The 22,120-nt window shown below is 43.3% G+C and overlaps 1 protein-coding gene across 5 annotated transcripts in view; it reads left to right on the top strand.

Annotated features, from left to right (window-relative positions):
- Positions 1-22,120, top strand: part of OSBPL3 (oxysterol binding protein like 3) — a 175,894-nt gene that overhangs the window by 66,253 nt on the left and 87,521 nt on the right. The gene's annotated exons all lie outside the window — the stretch shown is intronic.

Below are 22,120 nucleotides of genomic sequence, written 5' to 3'. Positions count from 1 at the left end.
GCAGAGGACCTGCTGAAAGTATTTGAGTCAGAATCTGAGGTTGGTGGGGCTGGGGAAATAAGAGAAGCATGGATCAGGTGACTGTTTTAGGAAAATGAACAGTTCAAGTCAGAAAAGTATTGCTTTTTTCCTTTTTTATATCAGTGATATGTGTTCCTTATGTTTAAAAATCAAGCCAAACGGGGATGCCTGGGTGGCTCAGTGGTTAAGCGTCTGCCTTTGGCTCAGGGTATGATCCTGGAGTCCCGGGATCGAGTCCCCCATCCGGCTCCCTGCATGGGACCTGCTTCTCCCTCTGCCTGTGTCTCTGCCTCTCTCTTTGTGTCTCTCATGAATGAATAAATAAAATCTTTAAAAAATCTTTGATAGAAACAAAAAATCAAGCCCAACAAAGAAAGCTCAAAGGAGAAATGAAAATATTACCCCAAAAAAATCTCAACCAAAAAATAACCAAAACAAAACAAAACAAAAACAAACCAGTGTTGACATTTGTTTCAGGCTTGCCTCTGTACCTGTAGTGAGAGAGCTGGACAGAGGGATGGCCAGATAAATGGCAGGCAGAAGTAATTGTGAAAGATTGAGCTCAAACTAAACAGAGTTTTATTTTTATTTTATTTTATTAAAGATTTTATTTATTTATTCACGAGAGACACACACACACACAGAGGCAGAGACACAGGCAGAGGGAGAAGCAGGCTCCATGCAGGGAGCCCGATGTGGGACTCGATCTCGGGACTCCAGGATCACGCCCTGGGCTGAAGGCGGAGTTTAACCGCTGAGCCACCCAGGCTGCCCTAAATGGAGTTTTAAAAGTAAAATATTCTAGTTGATCTTACTTGAATTTAACAAGAGGAAAATAAATTGTCAATCTCCTGAAAAGCCATCTTTTATCCGAAGAGGGTTAATTCTCTTAGCTCAGAAGAGAGATGAACACCTCCAACATTGTGGGAGTCAGAATGAGTTGCACGCACTGTAACAATGTGATAAACAATCTGAGGTCTTTACCCAGCATCCCTCCCTTGGTTTCAGATGGTTGTCACTGGTTTTATTTTTATTTTGTTAGGATTTTTACTTCTAACACTCACTAGCTTTAATTCCCCTAGTTATTCTCCCAGTGCTCGATTCGTAATCCATGCACTGTTAACCGTTGGTCTTTCTCCATGGCTTCCTCATTCTCGGTCATTTAATGTTTGGTTGGGTTTCATTGTCGTTAAGATTTTTTTGGAAAAGGGCTTTTGGATGCCATGTTTTCTGAGTTGTTTATCTTTGGAAACTATTGCCTATTGCCTTTATTTTTGAAAGACAGCCTTGCTATTGCAATCTCTTCTAAAGAGATTGTGCCAATTTATGGGCTACTAGCAATTTATGAGAATGCCTGTCATGAATTGGGAGCTTTTGGGGAATGTCTACTTGCCTGAAATAGTTATTTTAGGCAAGCAGAAGTGGTTTTTTTTTTTTTAAGATTTTATTTATTTATTCATGAGAGACACACAGAGAGAGAGAGAGAGAGAGAGAGGCAGAGACACAGGCAGAGGGAGAAGCAGGCTCCATGCAGGGAGCCTGACGTGGGACTCGATCCTGGGTCTCCAGGGTCACACCCTGGGCTGAAGGTGGTGCTAAACTGCTGGGACACCGGGACTGCCCCAGAAGTGGTTATTATACTGGCTGAAATATATTTAATTTGGTAAATTGGATATCAGATTATGGAAACACTTGAATGTTGGGAGACTGGCTGTTTTCTCAGTAAACTTTTCATTTCCTTGCCAAATTTACAACTTTACTGCAGGTCAAATGATAATAACTGGGCAGCTCCGTGGAGCTGTTTCAAGGACGTTGTAAATTGTGCAGGAACAATTTAAAAGGCTTCTCACCTCCCCACTCTCTGTAAACAGGCACTTGGCTGGCCAAGAGTAGATTTTGTTGTCTTCTGAAGATAGTAGGAAGTGGTAAATGTCTTCATCTGACAAAAAAAATTGACATCTGATAATTGTGTGAACTAACATTTCTTTTGTTACAAAATATGATCTTTGCCTATCACTGACTGTTGTCTTACAACTAAGCAGCTATTATCAGCCATTCCTAAATGACACATGACCTTTTTTAAAAAATATTTTATTTAAATTAAATTTGCCAACATATAGTATATAACACCCAGTGCTTATCCCATCAAGTGCCCTGCCCTCCTTAGTGCCCGTCACCCGGGTACCCCATTCCCCCACTCCTCCCCTTCTGCAACCTTTTGTTTGTTTCCCAGAGTTAGGAGTCTCTCATGGTTTGTCTTCCTCTCTAATTTTTTCCCACTCAGTTTCCCTCCTTTCCTTATAATCCCTTTCACTATTTCTTATATTCCACGTATGAGTGAAACCATATGATGATTGTCTTCTCCGATTGACTTACTTCACTCAGCATAGTACCCTCCAGTTCCATCCACGTTGAAGCAAATGGTGGGTATTCATCCTTTCTGATGGCTGAGTAATATTCTATTGTGTATAGAGACCATAGCTTCTTTATCCATTCATCTGTTGAAGGACATCGAGGCTCCTTCCATAGTTTGGCTATTGTGGACATTGCTGCTATGAACATTGGGGTGTAGGTGTCCCGGCATTTCCTGTCTTGTTAATTTTCCCCATTCTCACTGGTCTGAGGTGGTATCTCATTGTGGTTTTGATTTGTATTTCCCTGATGGGAAAAGTGATGTGGAGGATTTTTTCATGTGCTTGTTGGCCAATTGACACATGATCTTAATACATCTTTTTTGTAATGTTCCTCATGGATTATGAGTTGGAGGATCTGATCCTTTTATTTATTGTATTCTTAAAGATTTTTGTTTATTCATAAGACACACAGAGACATAGGCAGAGGGAGAAGCAGGACCCCTGTGGGGAGCCCGATGTGGAACTCGATCCCAGGACCCCGGGATCACGACCTGAACCGAAGGCAGACGCTCAACCACTGAGCCACTCAGGTGTCCCAGGTCTGATTCTTTGAAAGAAGCTAATCTCCGTCCTGACATAGTTTGTTAGGTTGGGCTTCTTAATAAAATTCCGCACTGACCTTATGTAGAAAACCAACAACCTGTCTCACCTTTTAATTCATTCCCAAAAAATAGAGGGGGTGGGAAAGAAAATTGCTCAGATGAGTTACTACATTTAAATTTTGGCCATCATCCTTTACGGTGATGCGGCTGTACGCCAGCCACTGACTTTTTCTAGTTGGTAGGGGTAAGAACACATCTGGAAGATTTTAGGAGGCAGGTGTGTCCTGAAGGCACTCTCACGTTGTGCCAAAGGAAAGCTAGGAGGAAATCCGTGATCTAGAATGCTGTGGTAAAGCTGTGTTGTCTAGTATGGCAGCTACCAGTCACATGGGACTATGTCCATTTAAATTATTTAAAGTTAAATAAAATTTAAAATTCAGTTTCTTAGTTGCATTGGTCGCATTTCAAGTGCTCAACAGCCTCATGTGATGAAGAGGCCGTGGTATCCGACAGCACTGAAAATTCTATTGGCTAGCCCTGGTTTCTATGCTCATCACGATATCATGATTATCCAAGGCTCATTATAGCCTGAATGAGTTGGTCTCCTGGCTCTTTTCCCTCCTTCCCTCTGCTTTCAGTCTTTTTTCTGCTCTAACTCAGATGATGAGGCACTGCTCTCCTTATTGCCTTGTTGGTACCCTCTGGTCTCTGAGCGCAAATAGCCCACTGGGAACCCTGTGCATGGACTGGATTAGATCTTTGACTGCAGGGTCAGCTTGACAACACTCTGGCCAAGTCTCAAGAGCTTCTCAGTGTTCTTACCAAAGAATTGAATGGTGCTAGGGATTTTGACTTTTTTTTTTTTTTTTTTTTTTTTAAAAAGATTTACCCATTTGAGAGAGAGACACACACACACACACAGAGGAGGGGCAGAGGGAGAGAATCACTGAGCATGGAGCCCGGTGAGGGGCTCAATCCTGTGACCCAGAGACCACAACTGGAGCCAAAAGCACGAGTCGGACATTCAACTGACTAAGCCACCCAGCTGCCACCTGACTCTTTAGCAACATGTAAATGTATCTACTTAGGACTTTTACTTCAATGCCCTTTTTTGGCTCTGGGTGTGTGTTCTTTTTTTTTAGTCTTTTTTTTTTTAATTTATGATAGTCACACACAGAGAGAGAGAGAGGCAGAGACATAGGCAGAGGGAGAAGCAGGCTCCCTGCACCGGGAGCCCGACGTGGGATTTGATCCTGGGTCTCCAGGATCGCGCCCTGGGCCAAAGGCAGGCGCTAAACCGCTGCGCCACCCAGGGATCCCTGGGTGTGTGTTCTTGATGGGAGAGTATAGTCCTGGGTTCTCTCCCATGACTGACCCTGTGACCTCAGTACGAATTTCTCTGTGGCCCATTTGCAAGCTGAGAACTCACTCCCAGACGCAGCTTAAGCAACTGATAAATGCCAAGTGATGAGTGAGAAATTTTGTGGTCTGTGCTAAAAGGTGCGTTGAAAGTGTTCTTAAGGGTTTGTTTATCTTCTCATCTTTCTCCTGTTTTCTTCTGTTGTCCCATCTGTAGTCTCATGACTACCAGGTAATACCCACCTTGATCAGCTGATTGACTCATATGCCCTGCTGTGTACCTTATGTAAGTGACTTTCTAGGGAAGGTCTGGGGTTTGTTGACCAAGGAGCCCACTTCTAATTCTGACCTACCTGAGTGGAGCAGGACGCTCTGGTAGGAGGAGCCTGCTGGCCTGAGGGTCAGGAGGAGGAGGAGGCACTACTTCTGACTGAACTGTCCTTCTGACCCCATGTTCTCATGCTTCCCACCTGGAAGGGGGGTCTGCTAAGAGTTCCTGCCTAGTGTTACAGTTATGTGATGCTATGTAACAACCCCAAAACTTGGTGGACTAAGACATTAACATTTCATTCATCCCTCAAATCTGCCATGTGAACAGGATTTGGGGGGGTAGCTGGAGTCCACTCCACTCTGTGTCAGTTGGGATGGTGAAAAGGTAGGGGTGGGAACCTCTGAAGACTCACTCACAGGCTTGAGAGTTAGTCAGTGGTGGCTGTCAGCTGGTGTGGGGGTGTGGCCTCAATTCTTTTCGAAATGACCCTCCCCATGTGTTCCCTCCACATTGCCTAGCTTGGGCTTCTCACATTATGATGGCTAAGTTGAAGACTGAGCATCCTGAGAGAGACACAGCAGCAGGTGGAAGCTGTGTTACCGTTTCTAACATAGCCTTGGAGGTCACACAGCATCACTTTGGCCATAATGACAAGCAAACTCGAGTTCACGGGAAGGAAACATATACCCCACCAATCAGGGGAGCAGCGTTTTTAGGAATGAGATGTCTATTCGTGGCGTCATCTTTGAAAACTATGTCTTCCATACCTGGTAATGATGAATCAGAATTGGCATCAGCTCTCGCTAAACCATAAATAAGCCTTGAGATCTGACCTGTGTCTAGAAACTGGGGCACTTTTCCCTTTCAGGAGAGGGTTGTCATTGTGCTGTGCCAGAGCTGGTCTGCCTTTGGGGATGAAGGTGGGGGTTGCCATTTCCATAGCACTGGGACTTCTTCGATGAGAGATGCTTGTCTGAATACAAAATAGAGTATTGAAACACCTCCAGTGTGCTCCCCTCCCTGACTCAGCCTGGGTCTGCAGTGAATGCCCAACACTGGGGACGACTTCACAGTGAAGAGCAGGGTTCTGACTCCTGACCATCATTTTTAAAATTAATTTGATGGAATCCAGCTAGAGTTTTGATACATTATTTACATCCCACATTCTGACTTAGGTTTTCTTGTAATTTCTGTTCCTTATTACTTTTATAGCGCTCTCATAAGACACAAGCTTCTAAACAGGATCCATCCAGACTTAGCATTCTTACATTTGATAAATGGGGATAGTTGGGAATATTTCTTTTTCTATTTCTAGGTTAAAATAGGTTTTTGCAAAAATCTAGTAGCTAGTATAAGGGGGAAGAGGATACACAGATCATCAGTTTGATAAATAAGCTGCCACAGGCCAGGTTCTGTGCCAGTTGGAGGCAATTTAAAAAACAAAACCAAAAAAGAATAAGACGCACCTTCAAGTTGCTTCTGGTCTGTACACTACTGGAGAGAAAAAATAAGCATGGCATTGTCGGCATCAGTTATAGAGGGGCTTTTATGTTTTTCTTCCCTTTTTAGCTCTAGTCTCCTGACATCTTTCTGTTCTTTAAAATCTGTTCCGCCCTTTCCATCCAATTCTCTTTATAGTTTTATTCAGCTTGCACAGTTTTAAAAGTGTTGTATGTTCATTTTCTTGCAACAGTCCTTCCCCGAGGAGTAAAACTTCCCTATATCCCCTTTTCCTCCCACCTCCATTCACTAAATTAGTGAATTCTTGCTTTCTTTCGAGACTCTTAAAAACACATTGTTTATGATTGCACCTTTAATTCCGGAAAGATGCCCCCAAACTGTCTCTCGAGAAATTTGTCTTATAGGAATTTTTTTCAGCTTAGATTCTCCGTCCTGGGGTTATTTTTGTTAGGTGCCCAAAGGAATTCAAGTGTGCACATCTGATACATTATCCACTAGGTATTTAGTTTCTTGTTACTTGAGAAGGTTCAGGTAGCACTTATGGAGCATTATTCATGTTTACATCTAGCTTCACGTTTACATTTTTGGCAAGACAATTAGTAGATTTTTACAGAAGATAGAGAAGTTTTTAAAATTCGTATTCACATGTCACAGTGACTCGGTTGATAGCCTTTTTTGATAAATACTGAAATGTAGCCTGTGGTTGCCACTTGTTAAAACTCTACCCTGCTTCCACCAGCAGTTGTCAGTAAGGACAGATAACAACACCCACTGATAAAATTCAAACCACAAGATGTTATTTTAAGTTCTTGGGTGGTGCTCTCTCTTCTTACCCTTTAAACTGCTAAGTCACATCCTGCTTTGCATTTTAATTTGGTATAAATTAGATGCAGTAGACTCAGGTCTAGCGTTAGATACTAAAATAAAACAATGCCAAAATAAAAGAGGGCAGGTCTGTGGAGTAAAGCTTGCTATCATTTCTGGATGCCAGATTTAGGGTAGTGGTTCTCAACCCTCCAGGTGCATCCAAATCACCTGGGGAGCTTTCCAGATGCCTTTCCCCAGGGCCCGGGCCTCATCCCAGAGTGCCTGGATGAATTGGCTTGGAGCAGGGCCAGACTGGTCTTTTGTAGAAGCTCCCCTGGGTGATCCTGTCATGCAGCCAGGTGCCCTCATGCAATATTTCTCAAGCCTGGCTAACATGACAGGATCATCCAGGGGAGCTTCTCAACACAGGCCACCTCTTTCAAGCTTTTGCTCACAACTCCAGCCCCACTGAGCCCTTCCCTATGACTGCGCATAACCCTGACTAGATAGATATCCCACCATGAGTGGGTTCTGGCTCTTTCATCTACACACAGCTTATCTCCTTGATCAGAGTGGTTTCTTTCTTGCACTACTTTGGTAACTTAATTTTCATCCTACAGGGGTTGACACAGCTGTGGATGCTTAGTAGGTACTTTATATATGTATATTGACTTGAATTTTCAGCCAAATAGCCATTCTCCTTTGGCTTCTTGCACATTAGCACTTTCTTTCTTAGCTCACATCTATCCATAAGTGTTTCTTCCTCTTGAGATACAACAGGGCAAGTAAGAGTGGCTGAGCAGCAGGAGGAGGAAACTCAGGCAGTGGCTGGTGTTGCCATTCAGTCCTGGGGGGAATTGACCTGTGGACTCCTCCTTCTCCAATCAGAACACTGAAGCCATCCCACTCTAGAGTGGGTCTCAGGACCATGTGGGTGGCAAATGCGAATGAGGCAGGCTCTCCTGCTGTAGAAAATGAAGATGTGTAGATGAATGAATCTCTATGGAAAGCCTACTGAAGAATATGGGATTGTTCCAGGAGACTGTGCCCCTGGAACTGGAACACAGCAGCTTTCTGTACTTTGTCAAACTGTGAATTCTCACTGCCAGTGTCTCAGGGGCTCCCACTTCTGGCCCAGAAAGCTAACGAGGGAAAGGGTGGTTGACACCTTCCTGGTGAGGGATACAGAGGTTACTGAAATTCCTAATTTTAAGGCCTGCTGCCTTCTAGGACATACATTATTGACACCACACCTCTGTAACTGAGAGATCCCCAGATTAAGTAGTTTTAACAAAACTGAAGTTACTTTCTCATGTAACTGTCCAAATACAGCTATTACCGAGCCAGCGCAGTAACACTACTATCTTCAACCAATGGCTTTCATTTCTGGATCCAGTTGTCACGGTCTCTCAGCACTCAGCAATGGGGAAAGGATAGAAAACACATGCACTTCTCTTGTTAGAACAGCTCCTACTGTACCTCATTGGCAGTACGTAGTCATGACCCCCCAACCAAGCTGCAAGGTCAGCTGGAAATATAGCTTCTAATTAGATGGATGACCTTGCGCTCTACTACAACTTGAGAGTTCTTTTATTAAAGAAAGGGAGAATGGATATTAGTGAACTGTAAGCCGAGGGGTGCATAATTATCTGCCAAAATATTAGATCTACCAACTATCACCTCTGTTCATTGGTTTGGCTAAAAATACACTAAGATGTCAAAAGAAACCTCAAATGTATTTCTAGTGCTATAAAGTCATGGTAGGACACTGAAGCTCTCCAGAGGGCCATGTGGTGTTTCTGCCTTTCAGGAGAAGGGAGTCCATGAGTTGGAAGACATGTAGAAAGTGGACAAATAGCCAGAGCACAGATGGTGTTGACAAATGGGTTTGGTTTGCAGGGCAGCCTCATGGCATCTTTGCAAGCAAGCGCGTTTGCCAAGAAATTCACCAGCTTGGTCAAGAGAGTTAGTTCAACTGCAATTTAATGGCAGGGAAGTAACGTTAAGATTTGATTGGACTGGGATGCCTGGGTGTCTAAGTAGTTGAGTGTCTGCCTTTGGCTCAGGGCATGATCCTAGGATACTGGGATCAAGTCCCACTTTGGTCTTCCTGCATGGAGCCTGCTTCTCCCCTCTGCCTATGTCTCTGCTCTCCCCCTCCTCCCCCGGCTCTCGTGAATAAATAAATAAAATCTTTAAAAAAAAAGACTTGATTGGACAGAGAACAATAGGCATCACAAATGAAAGAGCGGTAACAGAGGAGAACTTTAGTAATTTGTGCAAACACCTGGGAAACAGTGTGGTTATGTATCATCTGCCATTGTACAGCCTATGAAGACAGAGCAAAGTAAACATGAAATATTAAAACTTGGATATAGATAGGATCATCTGATCACCTCACCTAGAAGGTGAGGGTGGTTCTCGTGGCTGAAATACGATTCTAGAGGGGAATACTTTGCTTTAAAGAAGCAGACCTATTAATATCCAGACCTTAAAGATGAATTGCTGGGTAAGGGGGAAAAAAGCCACAGAAAGATTGTTACAGTAGGATCAATATTATAGATTGCGAGACAGAGGTTATAGATGATGCTTTCTCCCCAGAGACTATAAATCTAGGTGGCTGCCAAATGTGCTGATAAAAGCACCAGAAGTTTTATTCTGCTAATTTCTGATAAACTCTTCACTTGTTTTGCTGACCATTTAATTTTTAAGACTGAAAAAATAATGCAAGGATTGACATCTCTGGATTTCTTTCTGATCCAACCAAGAAGCATTGGCTAGCGATATAAAGTAACAGGAACCAGGAGAGGAAATCCCTAAAGAAGCATGGTTCTAGAAACATTTCAAGAGTTCAGACAAAAGAGAGACATGGTCTCTCTCGTGGCCAAAGATAAAATGGTAAGGAGACCTCAAAAAGAAGGGATGGCTAAAACGTTCTGAAACTCATATCAGTCTGGCTCAACAATTATTATTATCATCATTGCTACCAATCTTTGTAAGTTACTTTTCCACGGAATGTAAAGATGAGTAAAATGCAGTCCCTGAGTTAGATGTAGACCTAACATCTAGTGGTGGGTGTATGAAGAGTGAGTCAGTTACAGGACACAGAAGACATACTTTCAGAGAGCACAGGGGTTCAAAAAAGAAATAAAACCATGGGTGGGGGTGGTTTCAGAAAAGGTTTAATGGAGAAGATGACACTTGAAGTGCTCTTTGGAGGGTGGAGGACATTTTCACAGATGGAGAAAAAACGTGGGTTCCAGGGTGCTTCACAGAGAGAGAGAGAGATTAGCAAAGATCAATGCAGAGTGGTATAACTGCAGGTATATTCCATACTTCAGAATACAGGGTGTACTATGTGAGCTTTTGGAGATGAAATGTAACTAATAACAGCTAAAATATAACAGAGCATGTCTGCCAGGTACCATGTCAAGTGCTTTCTATGCATTGTCTCAGTCCAGTCCATCTTCACAAAAGTTTAATACTATTATTCATTCTCTTTTCAGATGAGGCATGACTCAGAAGTTTAGTAACACACAGTGAGTGGTGGGTAGAGCTGGAGTCCAAAGCCAGCTAAATTTAACTGAAATGTGAAGGGCTTAGGATTTTTAACTAAGGGAATTTTGAGCTGAGGAGAGACACTTGGAATCTTTTGAGGAAGGTGAGCTGGGTGAGGAAAAGTAAGGTAGATTGAAGTTATGGGAGAGACCCCCAGTGGGGGTCTAGGGTGGACTGGTGCTTTTGGGAATGGAAGAATGGAAATCTAGTTGGGGGTGCTGAGGTGGGTGTCAGGTCAGAGCTGGAATCTATGGTATGGAGGGATCTGGGAAAGGGAGTTGGGGTGGACCAGGAGAGGGTGGGTGTCTTGGAGTCGGGGAACTCAGCCCAGGTGTCAGCCTGAGGGAGTGATGAGTTTGCTTTTGAAATAAGCAGTAGGCTTCATATTCCAGTGGTAAGTCCAGGCTGTGGTCTGAAGGAGGGTCAAGATCGCGGAATGGGTAGACAGCTGCCTTACGAAAGTCAGGGCCATGGGTGAGATGATCAAGAGCTAAAGCTTGTGGAAGGAAGTAGATGGACAAAACTTTGGTAAATGCCTGTGTGTTTGAGAGAGGAAAAGAGGATCCAACAAGCCACACTTGAAAGTTAAGAGAAACGAATGAAGAGTGCTATGGAAGCATGCTAGAATAAAGTCTGCAGAACTACTGTCAGGAATGAGCTGAGGCATTCAAAAAGTGCTTAAAAGCTACAAAAACAGATTTTCAAACATATATCCAGAGCCAGATGAACAAACAAAAGTAAGCTTCTGGGTGTGGAAACTTTCTCTTCACAAAACATCAGGAGTGAAAAGAATTATTCTAACTCCACTTTTTTTTTTCCTTCTCTGAATCTTTTTTTTTTTTTTTTTAAGATTCTGTTTATTTATTCATGAGAGACACACACACACACAGAGAGAGAAGCAAAGACACAGGCAGAGAGAGAAGCAGGCTCCATGAAGGAGCCTGATGTGGGACTCGATCCCAGGCCTCCAGGATAACACCCTGGGCGGAAGGCAGCGCTGAGCCACCCAGGGATCCCCTGAATCTATATTCTAAAGGAGTAGTACTAACTGAAAAGAATTGAATACACACAGGAGAAGAGAAAATTGAAGCCCAAGATAGGTGAAGGGATAGGAAACACGTACCTCGCACTGCGAAATGGGTTCTGGGTGTCAGTTCCAACCAGAACACACCAGGGGACTGAGTTGATCTTCATAGAACCTCTGGGAGCAAACTGTGCTGGATGAAAGAGAATGCGATGGGTATCAGAAGCCTAAAAATGGGTATATGCTGTTAAGAATATTAGAGAAAGGAAATTCCTGAAAACTTGAGAGCAGTGTTCTCCATCCTGGCTGCACATTGCAATCTACTAGGGAGCTTTTATCAAACTATTGCTGCCCAGGTCCTACCCCTAAATTTTCGATGAAAGGGCTATGAGGACATTGTACTGCCCCTGAGGACATTCCAACAAGCGCTCAGGGCTAAGAATCAAAACTGCACACCGAGCAGTTCCAGCTGTCCACTGCAGAATTCTATAATGTAGTCTTACTAATCAAGCGAACAGTTTACATTTAGAAAGGGACTCGGTTTGGGTATACTTAAGACAGGCTGAATTATTCTAGTTTCCCCTTGTGGAAATGGATGGATGGTAAAAATGAATCAAGAATGAAAAACATCACAGATGAGAGTATATCCTCCTTCTACCAGTTGACACCTGAGGATATTGGGTCACCCTCAGGTCAGGAACTTGTCCTGGGAGAGCTGCGATGGAACCATAGGTGAGATCTATGACCTTGGAAACCACTCAGGTGGACAATGGTGAGAATATAGTACTTCTGGAGAGGACACAGGCTGATCAAATTGTGCCAGCAGCAAAAGCCACTATCCTGAGGGAAGTCAGAGGTTAGGGGCAGAGACGTAATGAGTGCCAAGAGTGGAGCAGCCTGTGTGACCAGGAGTAGGTGCTCGGATTTTCTGGAAGGGCATCAAGGCAACCAGCTGGAATTGCCAGACAAGAGCGTATTTGCGTAGCAGGTTCCTTTCCCATGTTTTACGGAGGATGTCAGACTTCTCGAAGAAGCATATTTGATGTATTTGCAACAGTATTTATCTTGTGATTTCCTTGTGAACAAGGTAGAAATCTAAGGTCTGAGTCAAAAGCTTTTTTTCCTGTTTCCTGTTTTTTTTCCTGTTAAAGGGTAGGATTCATCTAGGTATATGACATGGAATTTTCATAATAATCATTTGGACAAAAAATAAGAATCATTTGGAAATTACCTTTACCTCCTTCCCCATATCCGCATGCAAGTGCTCTGTCCTAGAAATCCTGCCAGCTTTGAGTTGGCCATCTGTGCCCTCTGAAAGGCTGGAGTGAGCAGCTGTGGCCGCTAGGATCTCCTCCAATTGTCCTGTCCTTTACCTTTCTTTACTAACAGGCACCTTTGATATGCCACTTGCCGATTCTGTGAGCTAGGGGTTATTTGTGTGTCGGCCCCTTCTGCCCCTCTCACTTGTTCTGAGCATCTCTGGGGCATCTGGATGGTGAGGCCGGGGCTGGGGCTCCCCCACAAGATAACACAGGGGCATCCCAGGGAGCTGAGGAGGAAGCTGCCCACTATCAGGACATCTTGCCAACAGCAGCTCATGTTACTTTCTAGCTAAAAAAAAAAAACAAAAAACAGATTTTTAATTTAAATGTTGTCTTATTTCACAAAGTATTTGAAATGGTTCCCAAGAATACACACAGGATCCAGGAAATTAGTGGGTAGTTGAGAGAATTAGAGCACAGTGACAATAAGGTAAGCCAGGCACACAGAAATGCTCACCTTCACTATGGTAGTTCTCTGTCCACCCTGGCACCCCAAGCAAAGAGGGATATGTTCTCTGTGAATTCCCAGGCTCCAAAAGTGGAGAACACACCAATCATTTGGGAGTGGCACTCTGATACTGAGACTTGGCGGTTTTCTTAGAAAGGTTCTTTAAAGAAACCCTGTGTAAGGTGGTATGACCAGTTTGAGGAGCAGTTTGGAACTAAAATGAGTTCTACCTCAAGATACACGGTCATTCCACTTATTTCAGAAAATCACTCCATAGCATCAGAAGGAGCAGACCCTGCCCCTCTGTTTTTAAGAGCAAAGGATCCAAAACAACGTAAAGGAAGAGTAAGTTAAGGCTTATTCATGCCATGAAACTGTGTGACACGAATGAACTAGAGTGCATGCATGTGTAGTGATTGTGATTGAAAATCAGCCTACTACAGAAGAAATGTAAGGTATGATACTATACATTAGGCAAAATTCTTTAAAAGCCAGAAAAATGGTAGTTATAAAATATTGTTTAAATAAGGTTGGAGACCTGTTAATGTTAGGTAATAGGAATGTGGATATTTGTAAATATCCTTCTTACTGTTCTGATTCCTTTTTTAAAAATATTTTATTTATTTATTCATGAGACACACACACACACACACAGAGAGAGAGAGAGAGAGAGAGAGAGAGAGAGAGGCAGAGACGCATGCAAAGGGAGAAGCAGGCTCCATGCAGGGAGCCCAATGTGGGACTCAATCCTGGGTCTCCAGGATCAGGCCCTGGGCCGAAGGCGGCACTAAACCACTAAACTGAGCCACCCGGGCTGCCCTACTTTTCTGATTCTAAGAGAAAAGTAGCCACTGTGATGTTGTGCACAAGAGTGACGACAGCACTGTACACTGGCAGGCTCATGGAGAGGTGACTGCCCTGTCACCTTTCATAGGCCTTTGTATGCATTAGCTCATCTAATCACCTCAACAACCCCTTTGGGAAGATCCTTTCATTATTTCCATTTGTCACACTGGACACTGAGGATTTAGAGAGACTCAAAATTTGCTGAAAGCCACTTAGGAAGACTGGCTTTGGACCCAGGCAGTTTGAATCCAGAGCTCATGGCCTTAATTATTACACTACTGTATAAAACCTTCCAATATCATTGGGTGGGTTGGTTGTTTATTTTTGTAAATATGATCTCTCTCACTGTAGGCAAAGGGCAGGACTCAGAGGGCAGTGCAGGCAAAGCAGTTCTTTAGAGGTTCTGAGAACAGTGCAGTTTGACCAACTCCTCCACTGATGAATCTGGCTTGAGCTACATGCACACATTATGTTACCTTTTTAGATCATTACTGTTGCCTGTCAACCTTGGATGTGCATCAGAATCACCTGTGGAGGTTTTAGGACTTTCAAAGCCTGGCCCCACCACAAATCCCACCATACTAGACCATGGATGGGGCCTGGTCATCAGCATTTTTAAAAGCTCCCCATATAATACTGAGGTGCAGTTAGAGTTGAGATCCACTGCTCTACAGAGTCTAGACAGTACAACACTCAAGGTTATGATATTTGGCAAGAGCCTCCAGGGTAGATATTTTGTGTTGAGGATCAAGGACAGATTCATATGTGATGACTCTTGTGATCAGAGTGCAGTTAATGTCTCACGAAATGAAGGCTCCTAATCAGGAAAAGGGAATGCATGGATCTCCACCCACCCCCACCATGCCCGCACGGGCCTTAGTCTGTCCCCCTCTGTCTTTGTTTTCTGATGGGTCAAGAAAATGTGCCATGGTGACTAAGCATGGGAGTGGGGACTGGAAGCACATGTATCTGGTAGTTGCCATCCCTGGCTTAAAGGAACAGTCAAGCCACAGGACAGAATCTTTCTCAGAGGAGAGCTCAGGATCTAGTCCAGTCCCTGACAAATGTATACCAGAAACCTCAAGATTCCATGGCTAGAATATTAACGTAGGGCAGTGGTTCTTAAACTCGTATATCAAAATCACCTAGAAAGCTTACTAAAAACAGGTCCCACCCTCAGCTCCTGCTCCGCAGGTCCTCCGTGGGGTCTGGGAATTGGCATTTCTAGCAAACATTTCCAACAAGGTGATGTTGATGCTGCTGCTCTGAGGACCAGTTTTTGAAAACCACAGGCCTAGGATAATAAAAGGGAGTTTTGGCTTCCTATCTACTCTGCTTACATCACAGATACACAAATAGAAGGATTGGCTCGGGGTGAGATAAGAAGGGTTAAGCACTACTGGCTACATCATGCACAAAATCACGTGGGGAATGTGTCACATGTACAGGTTATCAGGCCCATCCCCATCCCCAGATATTCTGATTCAATCCATCTAAAGTGGAGCTTCCAAAATCTGCATTTGAAACAAGAATCCAGGAGACTTTGAAGAAGGTGGATCTGGATACTTTGAGAAATTGGGCATGACTGTACAGGTAGGGGGATTGCAGTGGGTTGGCAAATTTGAACCCGGAAATGAGAATAAAGGGATAAATTAGCATCAAGCATTGGAGAGGATTTCAGTGCCATTGGTGCTCTTCTTAGTAAATGTCCTAGTATCATTTGTTAGATGAGGACAGAATTCACATGCCTATGCAATCTGTGATTGCTTCCACAAAGGAAAAACCAGCCAAGAACACTGAATGGCAACTGGTCCCTAGAAATGTCTTGACAGACTGAAATCAGGGGTCAAAACTAATATGAAGAAATAAAGAAATAAAAAAGAATAGGCAAGTCCTGAATTTCAGCTAAAGGAAGGAAAGGAGTCCTGTTCAGAGAGAAAAGCCCAGCTTCTTCATGGTTCTTGCCACATTAGAGCCCTAGAGGACTGTAAGGATGGGGAGTGCTAGAAAGAGGTGTGGGTGTCCCTAGAGCTCAGACACAAGTAGGCAGTGGTTACAATTGTGGTGTGAACGTGGCCAGGGAGCCTGAGTGCTCTCTGCCCTCCTGTTCTGGGCAGACCACACCTGGAGCTTGCCTCGATCTGGGCACCATTTTTGGGGAAGCACAGACAAATGGAAGTGTAATCAGAATGGGATGGCTGTGGTCATAAGGATTACATAAGACATGGCTGATGAAAATAGGACTGTTTGGTCTGGAGAAGAAAGGGATTTGCTGGGCAGGATGGGGGAGTGGTGGTGGTTCCAGTGTAGGCATTGATGAAAAAGAAATGGTTAATCTTGCCCTGTGTCATGATAGAGGGCAGGTCTGGGAGCAGTGTGTCCTAGTGAGACAGGTTTCAACTCTAATTGAAAAACTGTCTAGAATAGACTTCTTTGGAGATGAGTTTGGCTGTGAGCCTCAATACTTATCCCCCCAGGAGCAGTCAGCAACATCTCTGCATCAAGTCAGCCATCCATGTAGTTAAGGCATATTGGCCAGCATTACACACCGAGGTGCAGGATCAAGCTATTTGAGGCCATTGTGATTAGAACCTGCTTCCAGAAACCTCTGATCAATGTATGGATCTTAGAGTCAAATGACCAAAGCCCTACTATTGATCATGTAAACATCGTGGAAATCAGGATGTCTCAGTGGGCATCATTTCTAAAAACATGCATATCCAGGATTTGAATAATTTTCTTTTACCAAAGCAGACTGGAAGACCAGAAATGGATATTCCATTATGATTTTTTTTGGTGTTAATTTGGGACATAATTCTTCTATATATTATACTGGGAAATTTTAAATTAACTAGAACTGTATGCCATCTGGCCTTCTTATGAGGTGTTTTCGAGGATGAAAAGAAAAGCTGTTTCTCAGCCAAACATGACCAAGTGTGTGAGTGCAGACTCCCAGGCCTAATAGAATAATAAATAGCTGTGCTATATGCCACTGTTTCAAACTTACTCGTTATTGTTAAGTTGCTTTCTTGGATAGCCAATGCTGATGAATAACGTGGGTTTCATCATTTGCATTTATGTCTTATTCAAAGTAAGCATGCTGTTTTGAGGATTTAAAAATCTGTTCACACTTGTGGTACGGATTTGGGGAAAATGTTAATATGTTTTAAAATTCTGTAGAGTTCTTATTTGTTTTTGGTTGTAAGAGGAGTATAGGATCTTATTTGGTGCTGTATATGCCACTTTCAGGAAGCCAAGAGAGGAAAAAATGGAGCTAACGTCTGTTGAGTGTCTATTCTATACACACCAGACACCTTGTTCTCATTTTTCATTTAATCCGCATGATGCTCCGTTTCCTACCTGAAAACCCTAAAGATCACAGAGGTTACTACATCTGTCAAGGTGTGCAGAGTTTGTGATAAGAGAGCACCAATTCAAAGCTCCTTCTGAGTCACATAACATCTTAGTCTATACATCTCCTTTACATCTTTTTCCAAACTCTGTATTCTTTTTTTTTTTTTTTTAAGTAAAAATAGCCACAGGGGATCCCTGGGTGGCTCAGCAGTTTGGCACCTGCCTTCGGCCCAGGGTATGATCCTGGAGTCCTGGGATCGAGTACTGCATCGGGCTCCCTGCGTGGAGGTCTGCTTCTCCCTCTGCCTGTGTTTCTGCCTCTCTCTCTCTCTCTGTGTGTGTGTCTCTCATGAATAAATAAATGAGATCCTTTTTAAAAAATAGCCACAATAAGTCTTAAAATCAGCCTTTGTGGCCCAAATGCTTGGCAGTGTCTTGATCATTTATTCTTCCCCATTCTTGGTAGAAATCAGAGTTCTCTTTTTCCTCATGGAAGCGCTGTGCTTGCATGTCTCATGCACATTGGACTTTTAGTTGGAATACTACTTTTGCCTCGGTCTGACCCATTAGCTTCCAAGGGGACTGGCAATGGTGCAAGGACCTAGCTCATCTTAGAAGCACCAGAAGGGCATTTTTTTTTTTTTTTCAGAAGGGCATTTTTTAATTGACCTAAGTGCATTGAGCTTCTCATACCCGTTGTATTTGGCTACCAGGTGGTTTGTTGAAATGAAAGCGGGTTCCACACTGAGTTCTGTCTTGCAGCAAACACTTGCATTAGGTAGAAGGCACAAGAGCAGTCATACGAGCTGTTCCTATAAGTTTGGGAAGTCTCAGCTGTCTGTTGGAGGCTTAGACAAGTACTTGTCAGACAGGTTGACTGGGGGCAGGTACCACAGCTTTCAGCAGGAGGATTTGCTCCTCTCCCTATTGGATCAAGGATCAAGGGATGGAGGAACCTTCTGGGGAGCCTGCAAATGTTCTATTTCTTGCTCTGGGTGGTGATTATTTCAGGATTTGCCAATGTAAAATATCATAGAGTTGTCTGTTTAAGATTTGTTCTCTCTACTATATGGAAGTTATGTTTCAGTGAAAAAAATAAGGGGAGGAAGGATAAACTATTGTCCTTAAGTCATTCACAGCATGTAGGCAGGGAAACTATTTTATAAAAACCCCTTAAGTTAGAGGATTTCCATGGAAGGGTCACTGGGAGAAGAGAAGGCACCAAAGCGCCTTCATAGGTCCATATACCCCTGAACCAGCGGCCCTGGGCCCTGGCCAATGTCCATCACCCCTAAGGGCTTTGTCTTCTCCATTTGACTAGGTCAGTACTTGGTGTAGAAGACCCCAACCTTCTGTGTGACTCCTCTGTGAGGGTCCTTTGTCTTGGGACTCCTGTCAGGGTCTTCCCTCTGAGCACCCTCCCGGCTAACCCTTAGGGTCCTCTAGGTTGTCACAATAACTACTCATTCCACATGACCACTTTACTCCCAAGGCACCTTCATCTTGGGCCTCTGGTGCCTTCACGCTTTGTTCTGCCCTGTTTCAAGTATTTCCTTTTCCCATGATTTTGACCTCTTTTGCCTTTCAAGCCGTAAGTGAACTGATTTTTAACTAGAGATTTTAACTGAGTTTCTGATGCAGCTAGGCTGGAAGGTTCTGGGGGATGAAACAAGATGCATCTGCCTGGGTGGTAATCCCAGACTCCTTCGAGGATGGATGTTGAGGGGCTGGAGTCCTGAGGGAGAAAGAGAGGCCGGACCTCAAAGTACCCACTTGAGTGAGTATGGCACTTGGCCTGCTCACAGCCCTGGCCCTGCTGGCTCTTCCTTTCAAGGTGAAATTTAGTGGAGCTCAGAGATAAAGATGACCTTGTATATCCGCTGCCTCTGGGACAGGGTTGTTGTGTTGCTAACCGGGTAGTTTCAGAAGTCCTGCGACCCTTCATTGCCCAAGTCTTCCTTGCTGCCCCTGCTGCACAGTCGTTAGACAGCACCCCTCAGCCTGCACTCACCCTAGGGGAGCCTCAGCTTTTAAAAACACGACAAAAATGCTGGCGGGCACACGCACAAACCCTTTGCTGGTGTTCCGGATCCACTGTGGCATCGGTCGTCATGGCAACGGCTGCCCCCGCACACAGTTCATCATTTGGGGTTCCCGTCACAGCTTTCTTCCCCCCTCCTTCTTACACAGCAACAGCCACCGTGCTATTAAACCCAACTATTAGTATATCCGTACAGCCTTGCTTGGCAGTTTCTGAACTCAACGGTGTTGGCCTCTAAGTTTGGGTCCAATTAGTCATGGCCCACAAGTAACGCTGACTTTGTGGACAAGCTGCTGTTGGTTTGGTGTTAGTCTTAGTTATTGTTGGATCCAATATATCTGAATTCAGAGATTTGGGGGGTTTCTAGGAAAGCAACGTGCAAATTGAGTTCTCTAGCTCCACAAGTACCTTAATTTTATTTTCTGAGATGATATTTCTCACTGTCTTAAGTTATTTATTTATTTATTTTTAAAAGATTATATTTATTTATTCATGAGAGATACACAGAGAGAGAGGGGCAGAGACACAGGCAGAGGGAGAAGCAGGCTCCACGCAGGGAGCCCGATGTGGGACTCCATCCTGGGACTCCAGGATCATGACCTGAGCCAAAGGCAAATGCTTAACCACTGAGCCACCCAGGTTTCCCCTCACTGTCTTGGTTTTAGTTGATGGCTTTAGCCTACTCATTTTTTAAAAGTTTTTATCTAAATCCCAGTTAACAAAAAAATAATAAAATAAAATAAAATAAAATATAAAATAAAATAAAATATACAAAATAAAAAATAAAAAATAAATAAAATAAAATAAAATAAAATAAAATAAAATAAAATAAAATAAATCCCAGTTAACAACACTGAAGTATTGGTTTCCGGCGTACACTATAGTGAGTCAAAACTTCCATACATCACCGGCTGCTGATTAGCAGACTCGTTTTTAAAGAGCTAAGTGTTAATGAAGGGCATAGGAGATTGAGTATTGAATAATTAACCGAAGGTTTAAAATACTATCTAACTAGCTGGGTCCCGGATGATTATATAACACACTTCTATTTAAAATTAGACTATGTGAACACTAAGAACCAAATAGATGGGATATAATTTTTTTTTAAATTGTTGTTGTTAATATGCTTGGGAAAGTTACAGAGTTTATTTGAACTTAGTATGTCAAATAAAAGGCTGGCCTACTTCAGCCCAAACCAAACATGTTACTCACCCTTGGCTCAGGGCTGTGGGTGAAGGCAGTGGTTCACCCAGGAAGAGCTGCGGGTGGCAGCTGGCAGCCCAGCTAACTACTGTAAGAGGTGTCCCTGCCCCTTACCCGATCAGTCCCCTTCCCCACCTCAGACACTTTGCCATCTTAGAGGTCCTGTGCTGTGGGATGTGGGAAGGAGGGGGGTGGTACCTCTGCAGAGCTGATATAGGATGTATGCCCTCCTGAGTCTTTCTAGGCAGCTTCTCGATTCTACTGGATCCCAGAGCTGGGCAGTGGCTGTTGTCGCCAGACCTGGCTATTAAAGCATGCTGAATTCCAACCCCAAGGTTAAAGACCTGGCATCTAGGGTGGATTCAGCCTCTTGCCAGCTTTGCGAGGAGGCAAGTTATTTAACTTCTCAGAGACTCAGTGTTTTCCTCTGTAAAGGAGAGAGAATCTCCTCCCATCAGACTGTTGATTAAATGAGATAATGTGTATGGGAGACTCTTATTTTAGGACTTGGCAGTAAGTAGTATGGACTCAAAGATGATTATTGTTTCAATTAGTAGTATTCTCTAGGTGATGTGGGAAGTTTTGTTTTCCTTCATAGTTTTGTCACACTATGTAATAGTGTTTTTAGACAATGTCTCCAAAACCTTTGGTAGAACAAATCTTCCACCCCATCCTTGAAAACAAAAACAAAAACAAAAACAAAAAAACCACACAACAGTTTTTTTTTGAATTGCAGTAAAATACATATAACATAAAAGCAACTTTTAACTATTTTCACATATATAATTCAGTGACATTTAGTTGTTCACACTGTTGTACAGCTATCACCATTATCTAGTTCCGGAAGTTAATCACCCTAAAAGGAGACCTCATAGCCATACTCTATTTCCCAATTTCCCCAGCCCTTGGCAACCCATACTTGGCCTCGTGCCTCTATGGATTTGCCCACTGTGATTATTTCATATAAATAGAAAGATATGTGGTCTTTCTGTCTGGCTTGTTTCACTTAGCATGATGTTTTCAAGGTTCACTCATGCTGTATCATGTATCACTATTTCATTCCTTTTAATTCCTAATAATATTCCACTGAATGGATATACAGTCTTAGTCCATTTAGGCTGTTGTTACAAAATACTACAGGCTGGGTGGCTTATAAGCAACAGGAATTTATTCCTCAGAGTTCTGGAGGCTGGGAGCCCAAAATGAGACAATGCCAGTGTGGGCACTGGGCCCTCTTTGGGTCTCATACTTAATTGTATCCTCACATGGTGGAAGGGAGCTGTGTGTGGTCTCTTTTATAATTAATTCCATTCATAAAGGCTGTGTCCTCAGGACCTAAATACCTCATATACATATGTAGTTTATCCATTCATCAGTTGATGGATGTTGGGTTGTTACTACCTTTGATTACTGCCAATAATGTTACTGTGAACCTTCTTGTACAAGTTT

Source organism: Vulpes lagopus, chromosome 13 (assembly GCF_018345385.1).
Source record: "Vulpes lagopus strain Blue_001 chromosome 13, ASM1834538v1, whole genome shotgun sequence".
NCBI classification, from domain to species: Eukaryota; Metazoa; Chordata; class Mammalia; order Carnivora; family Canidae; genus Vulpes; species Vulpes lagopus.
This window is presented reverse-complemented; position numbering and strand designations above follow the sequence as displayed.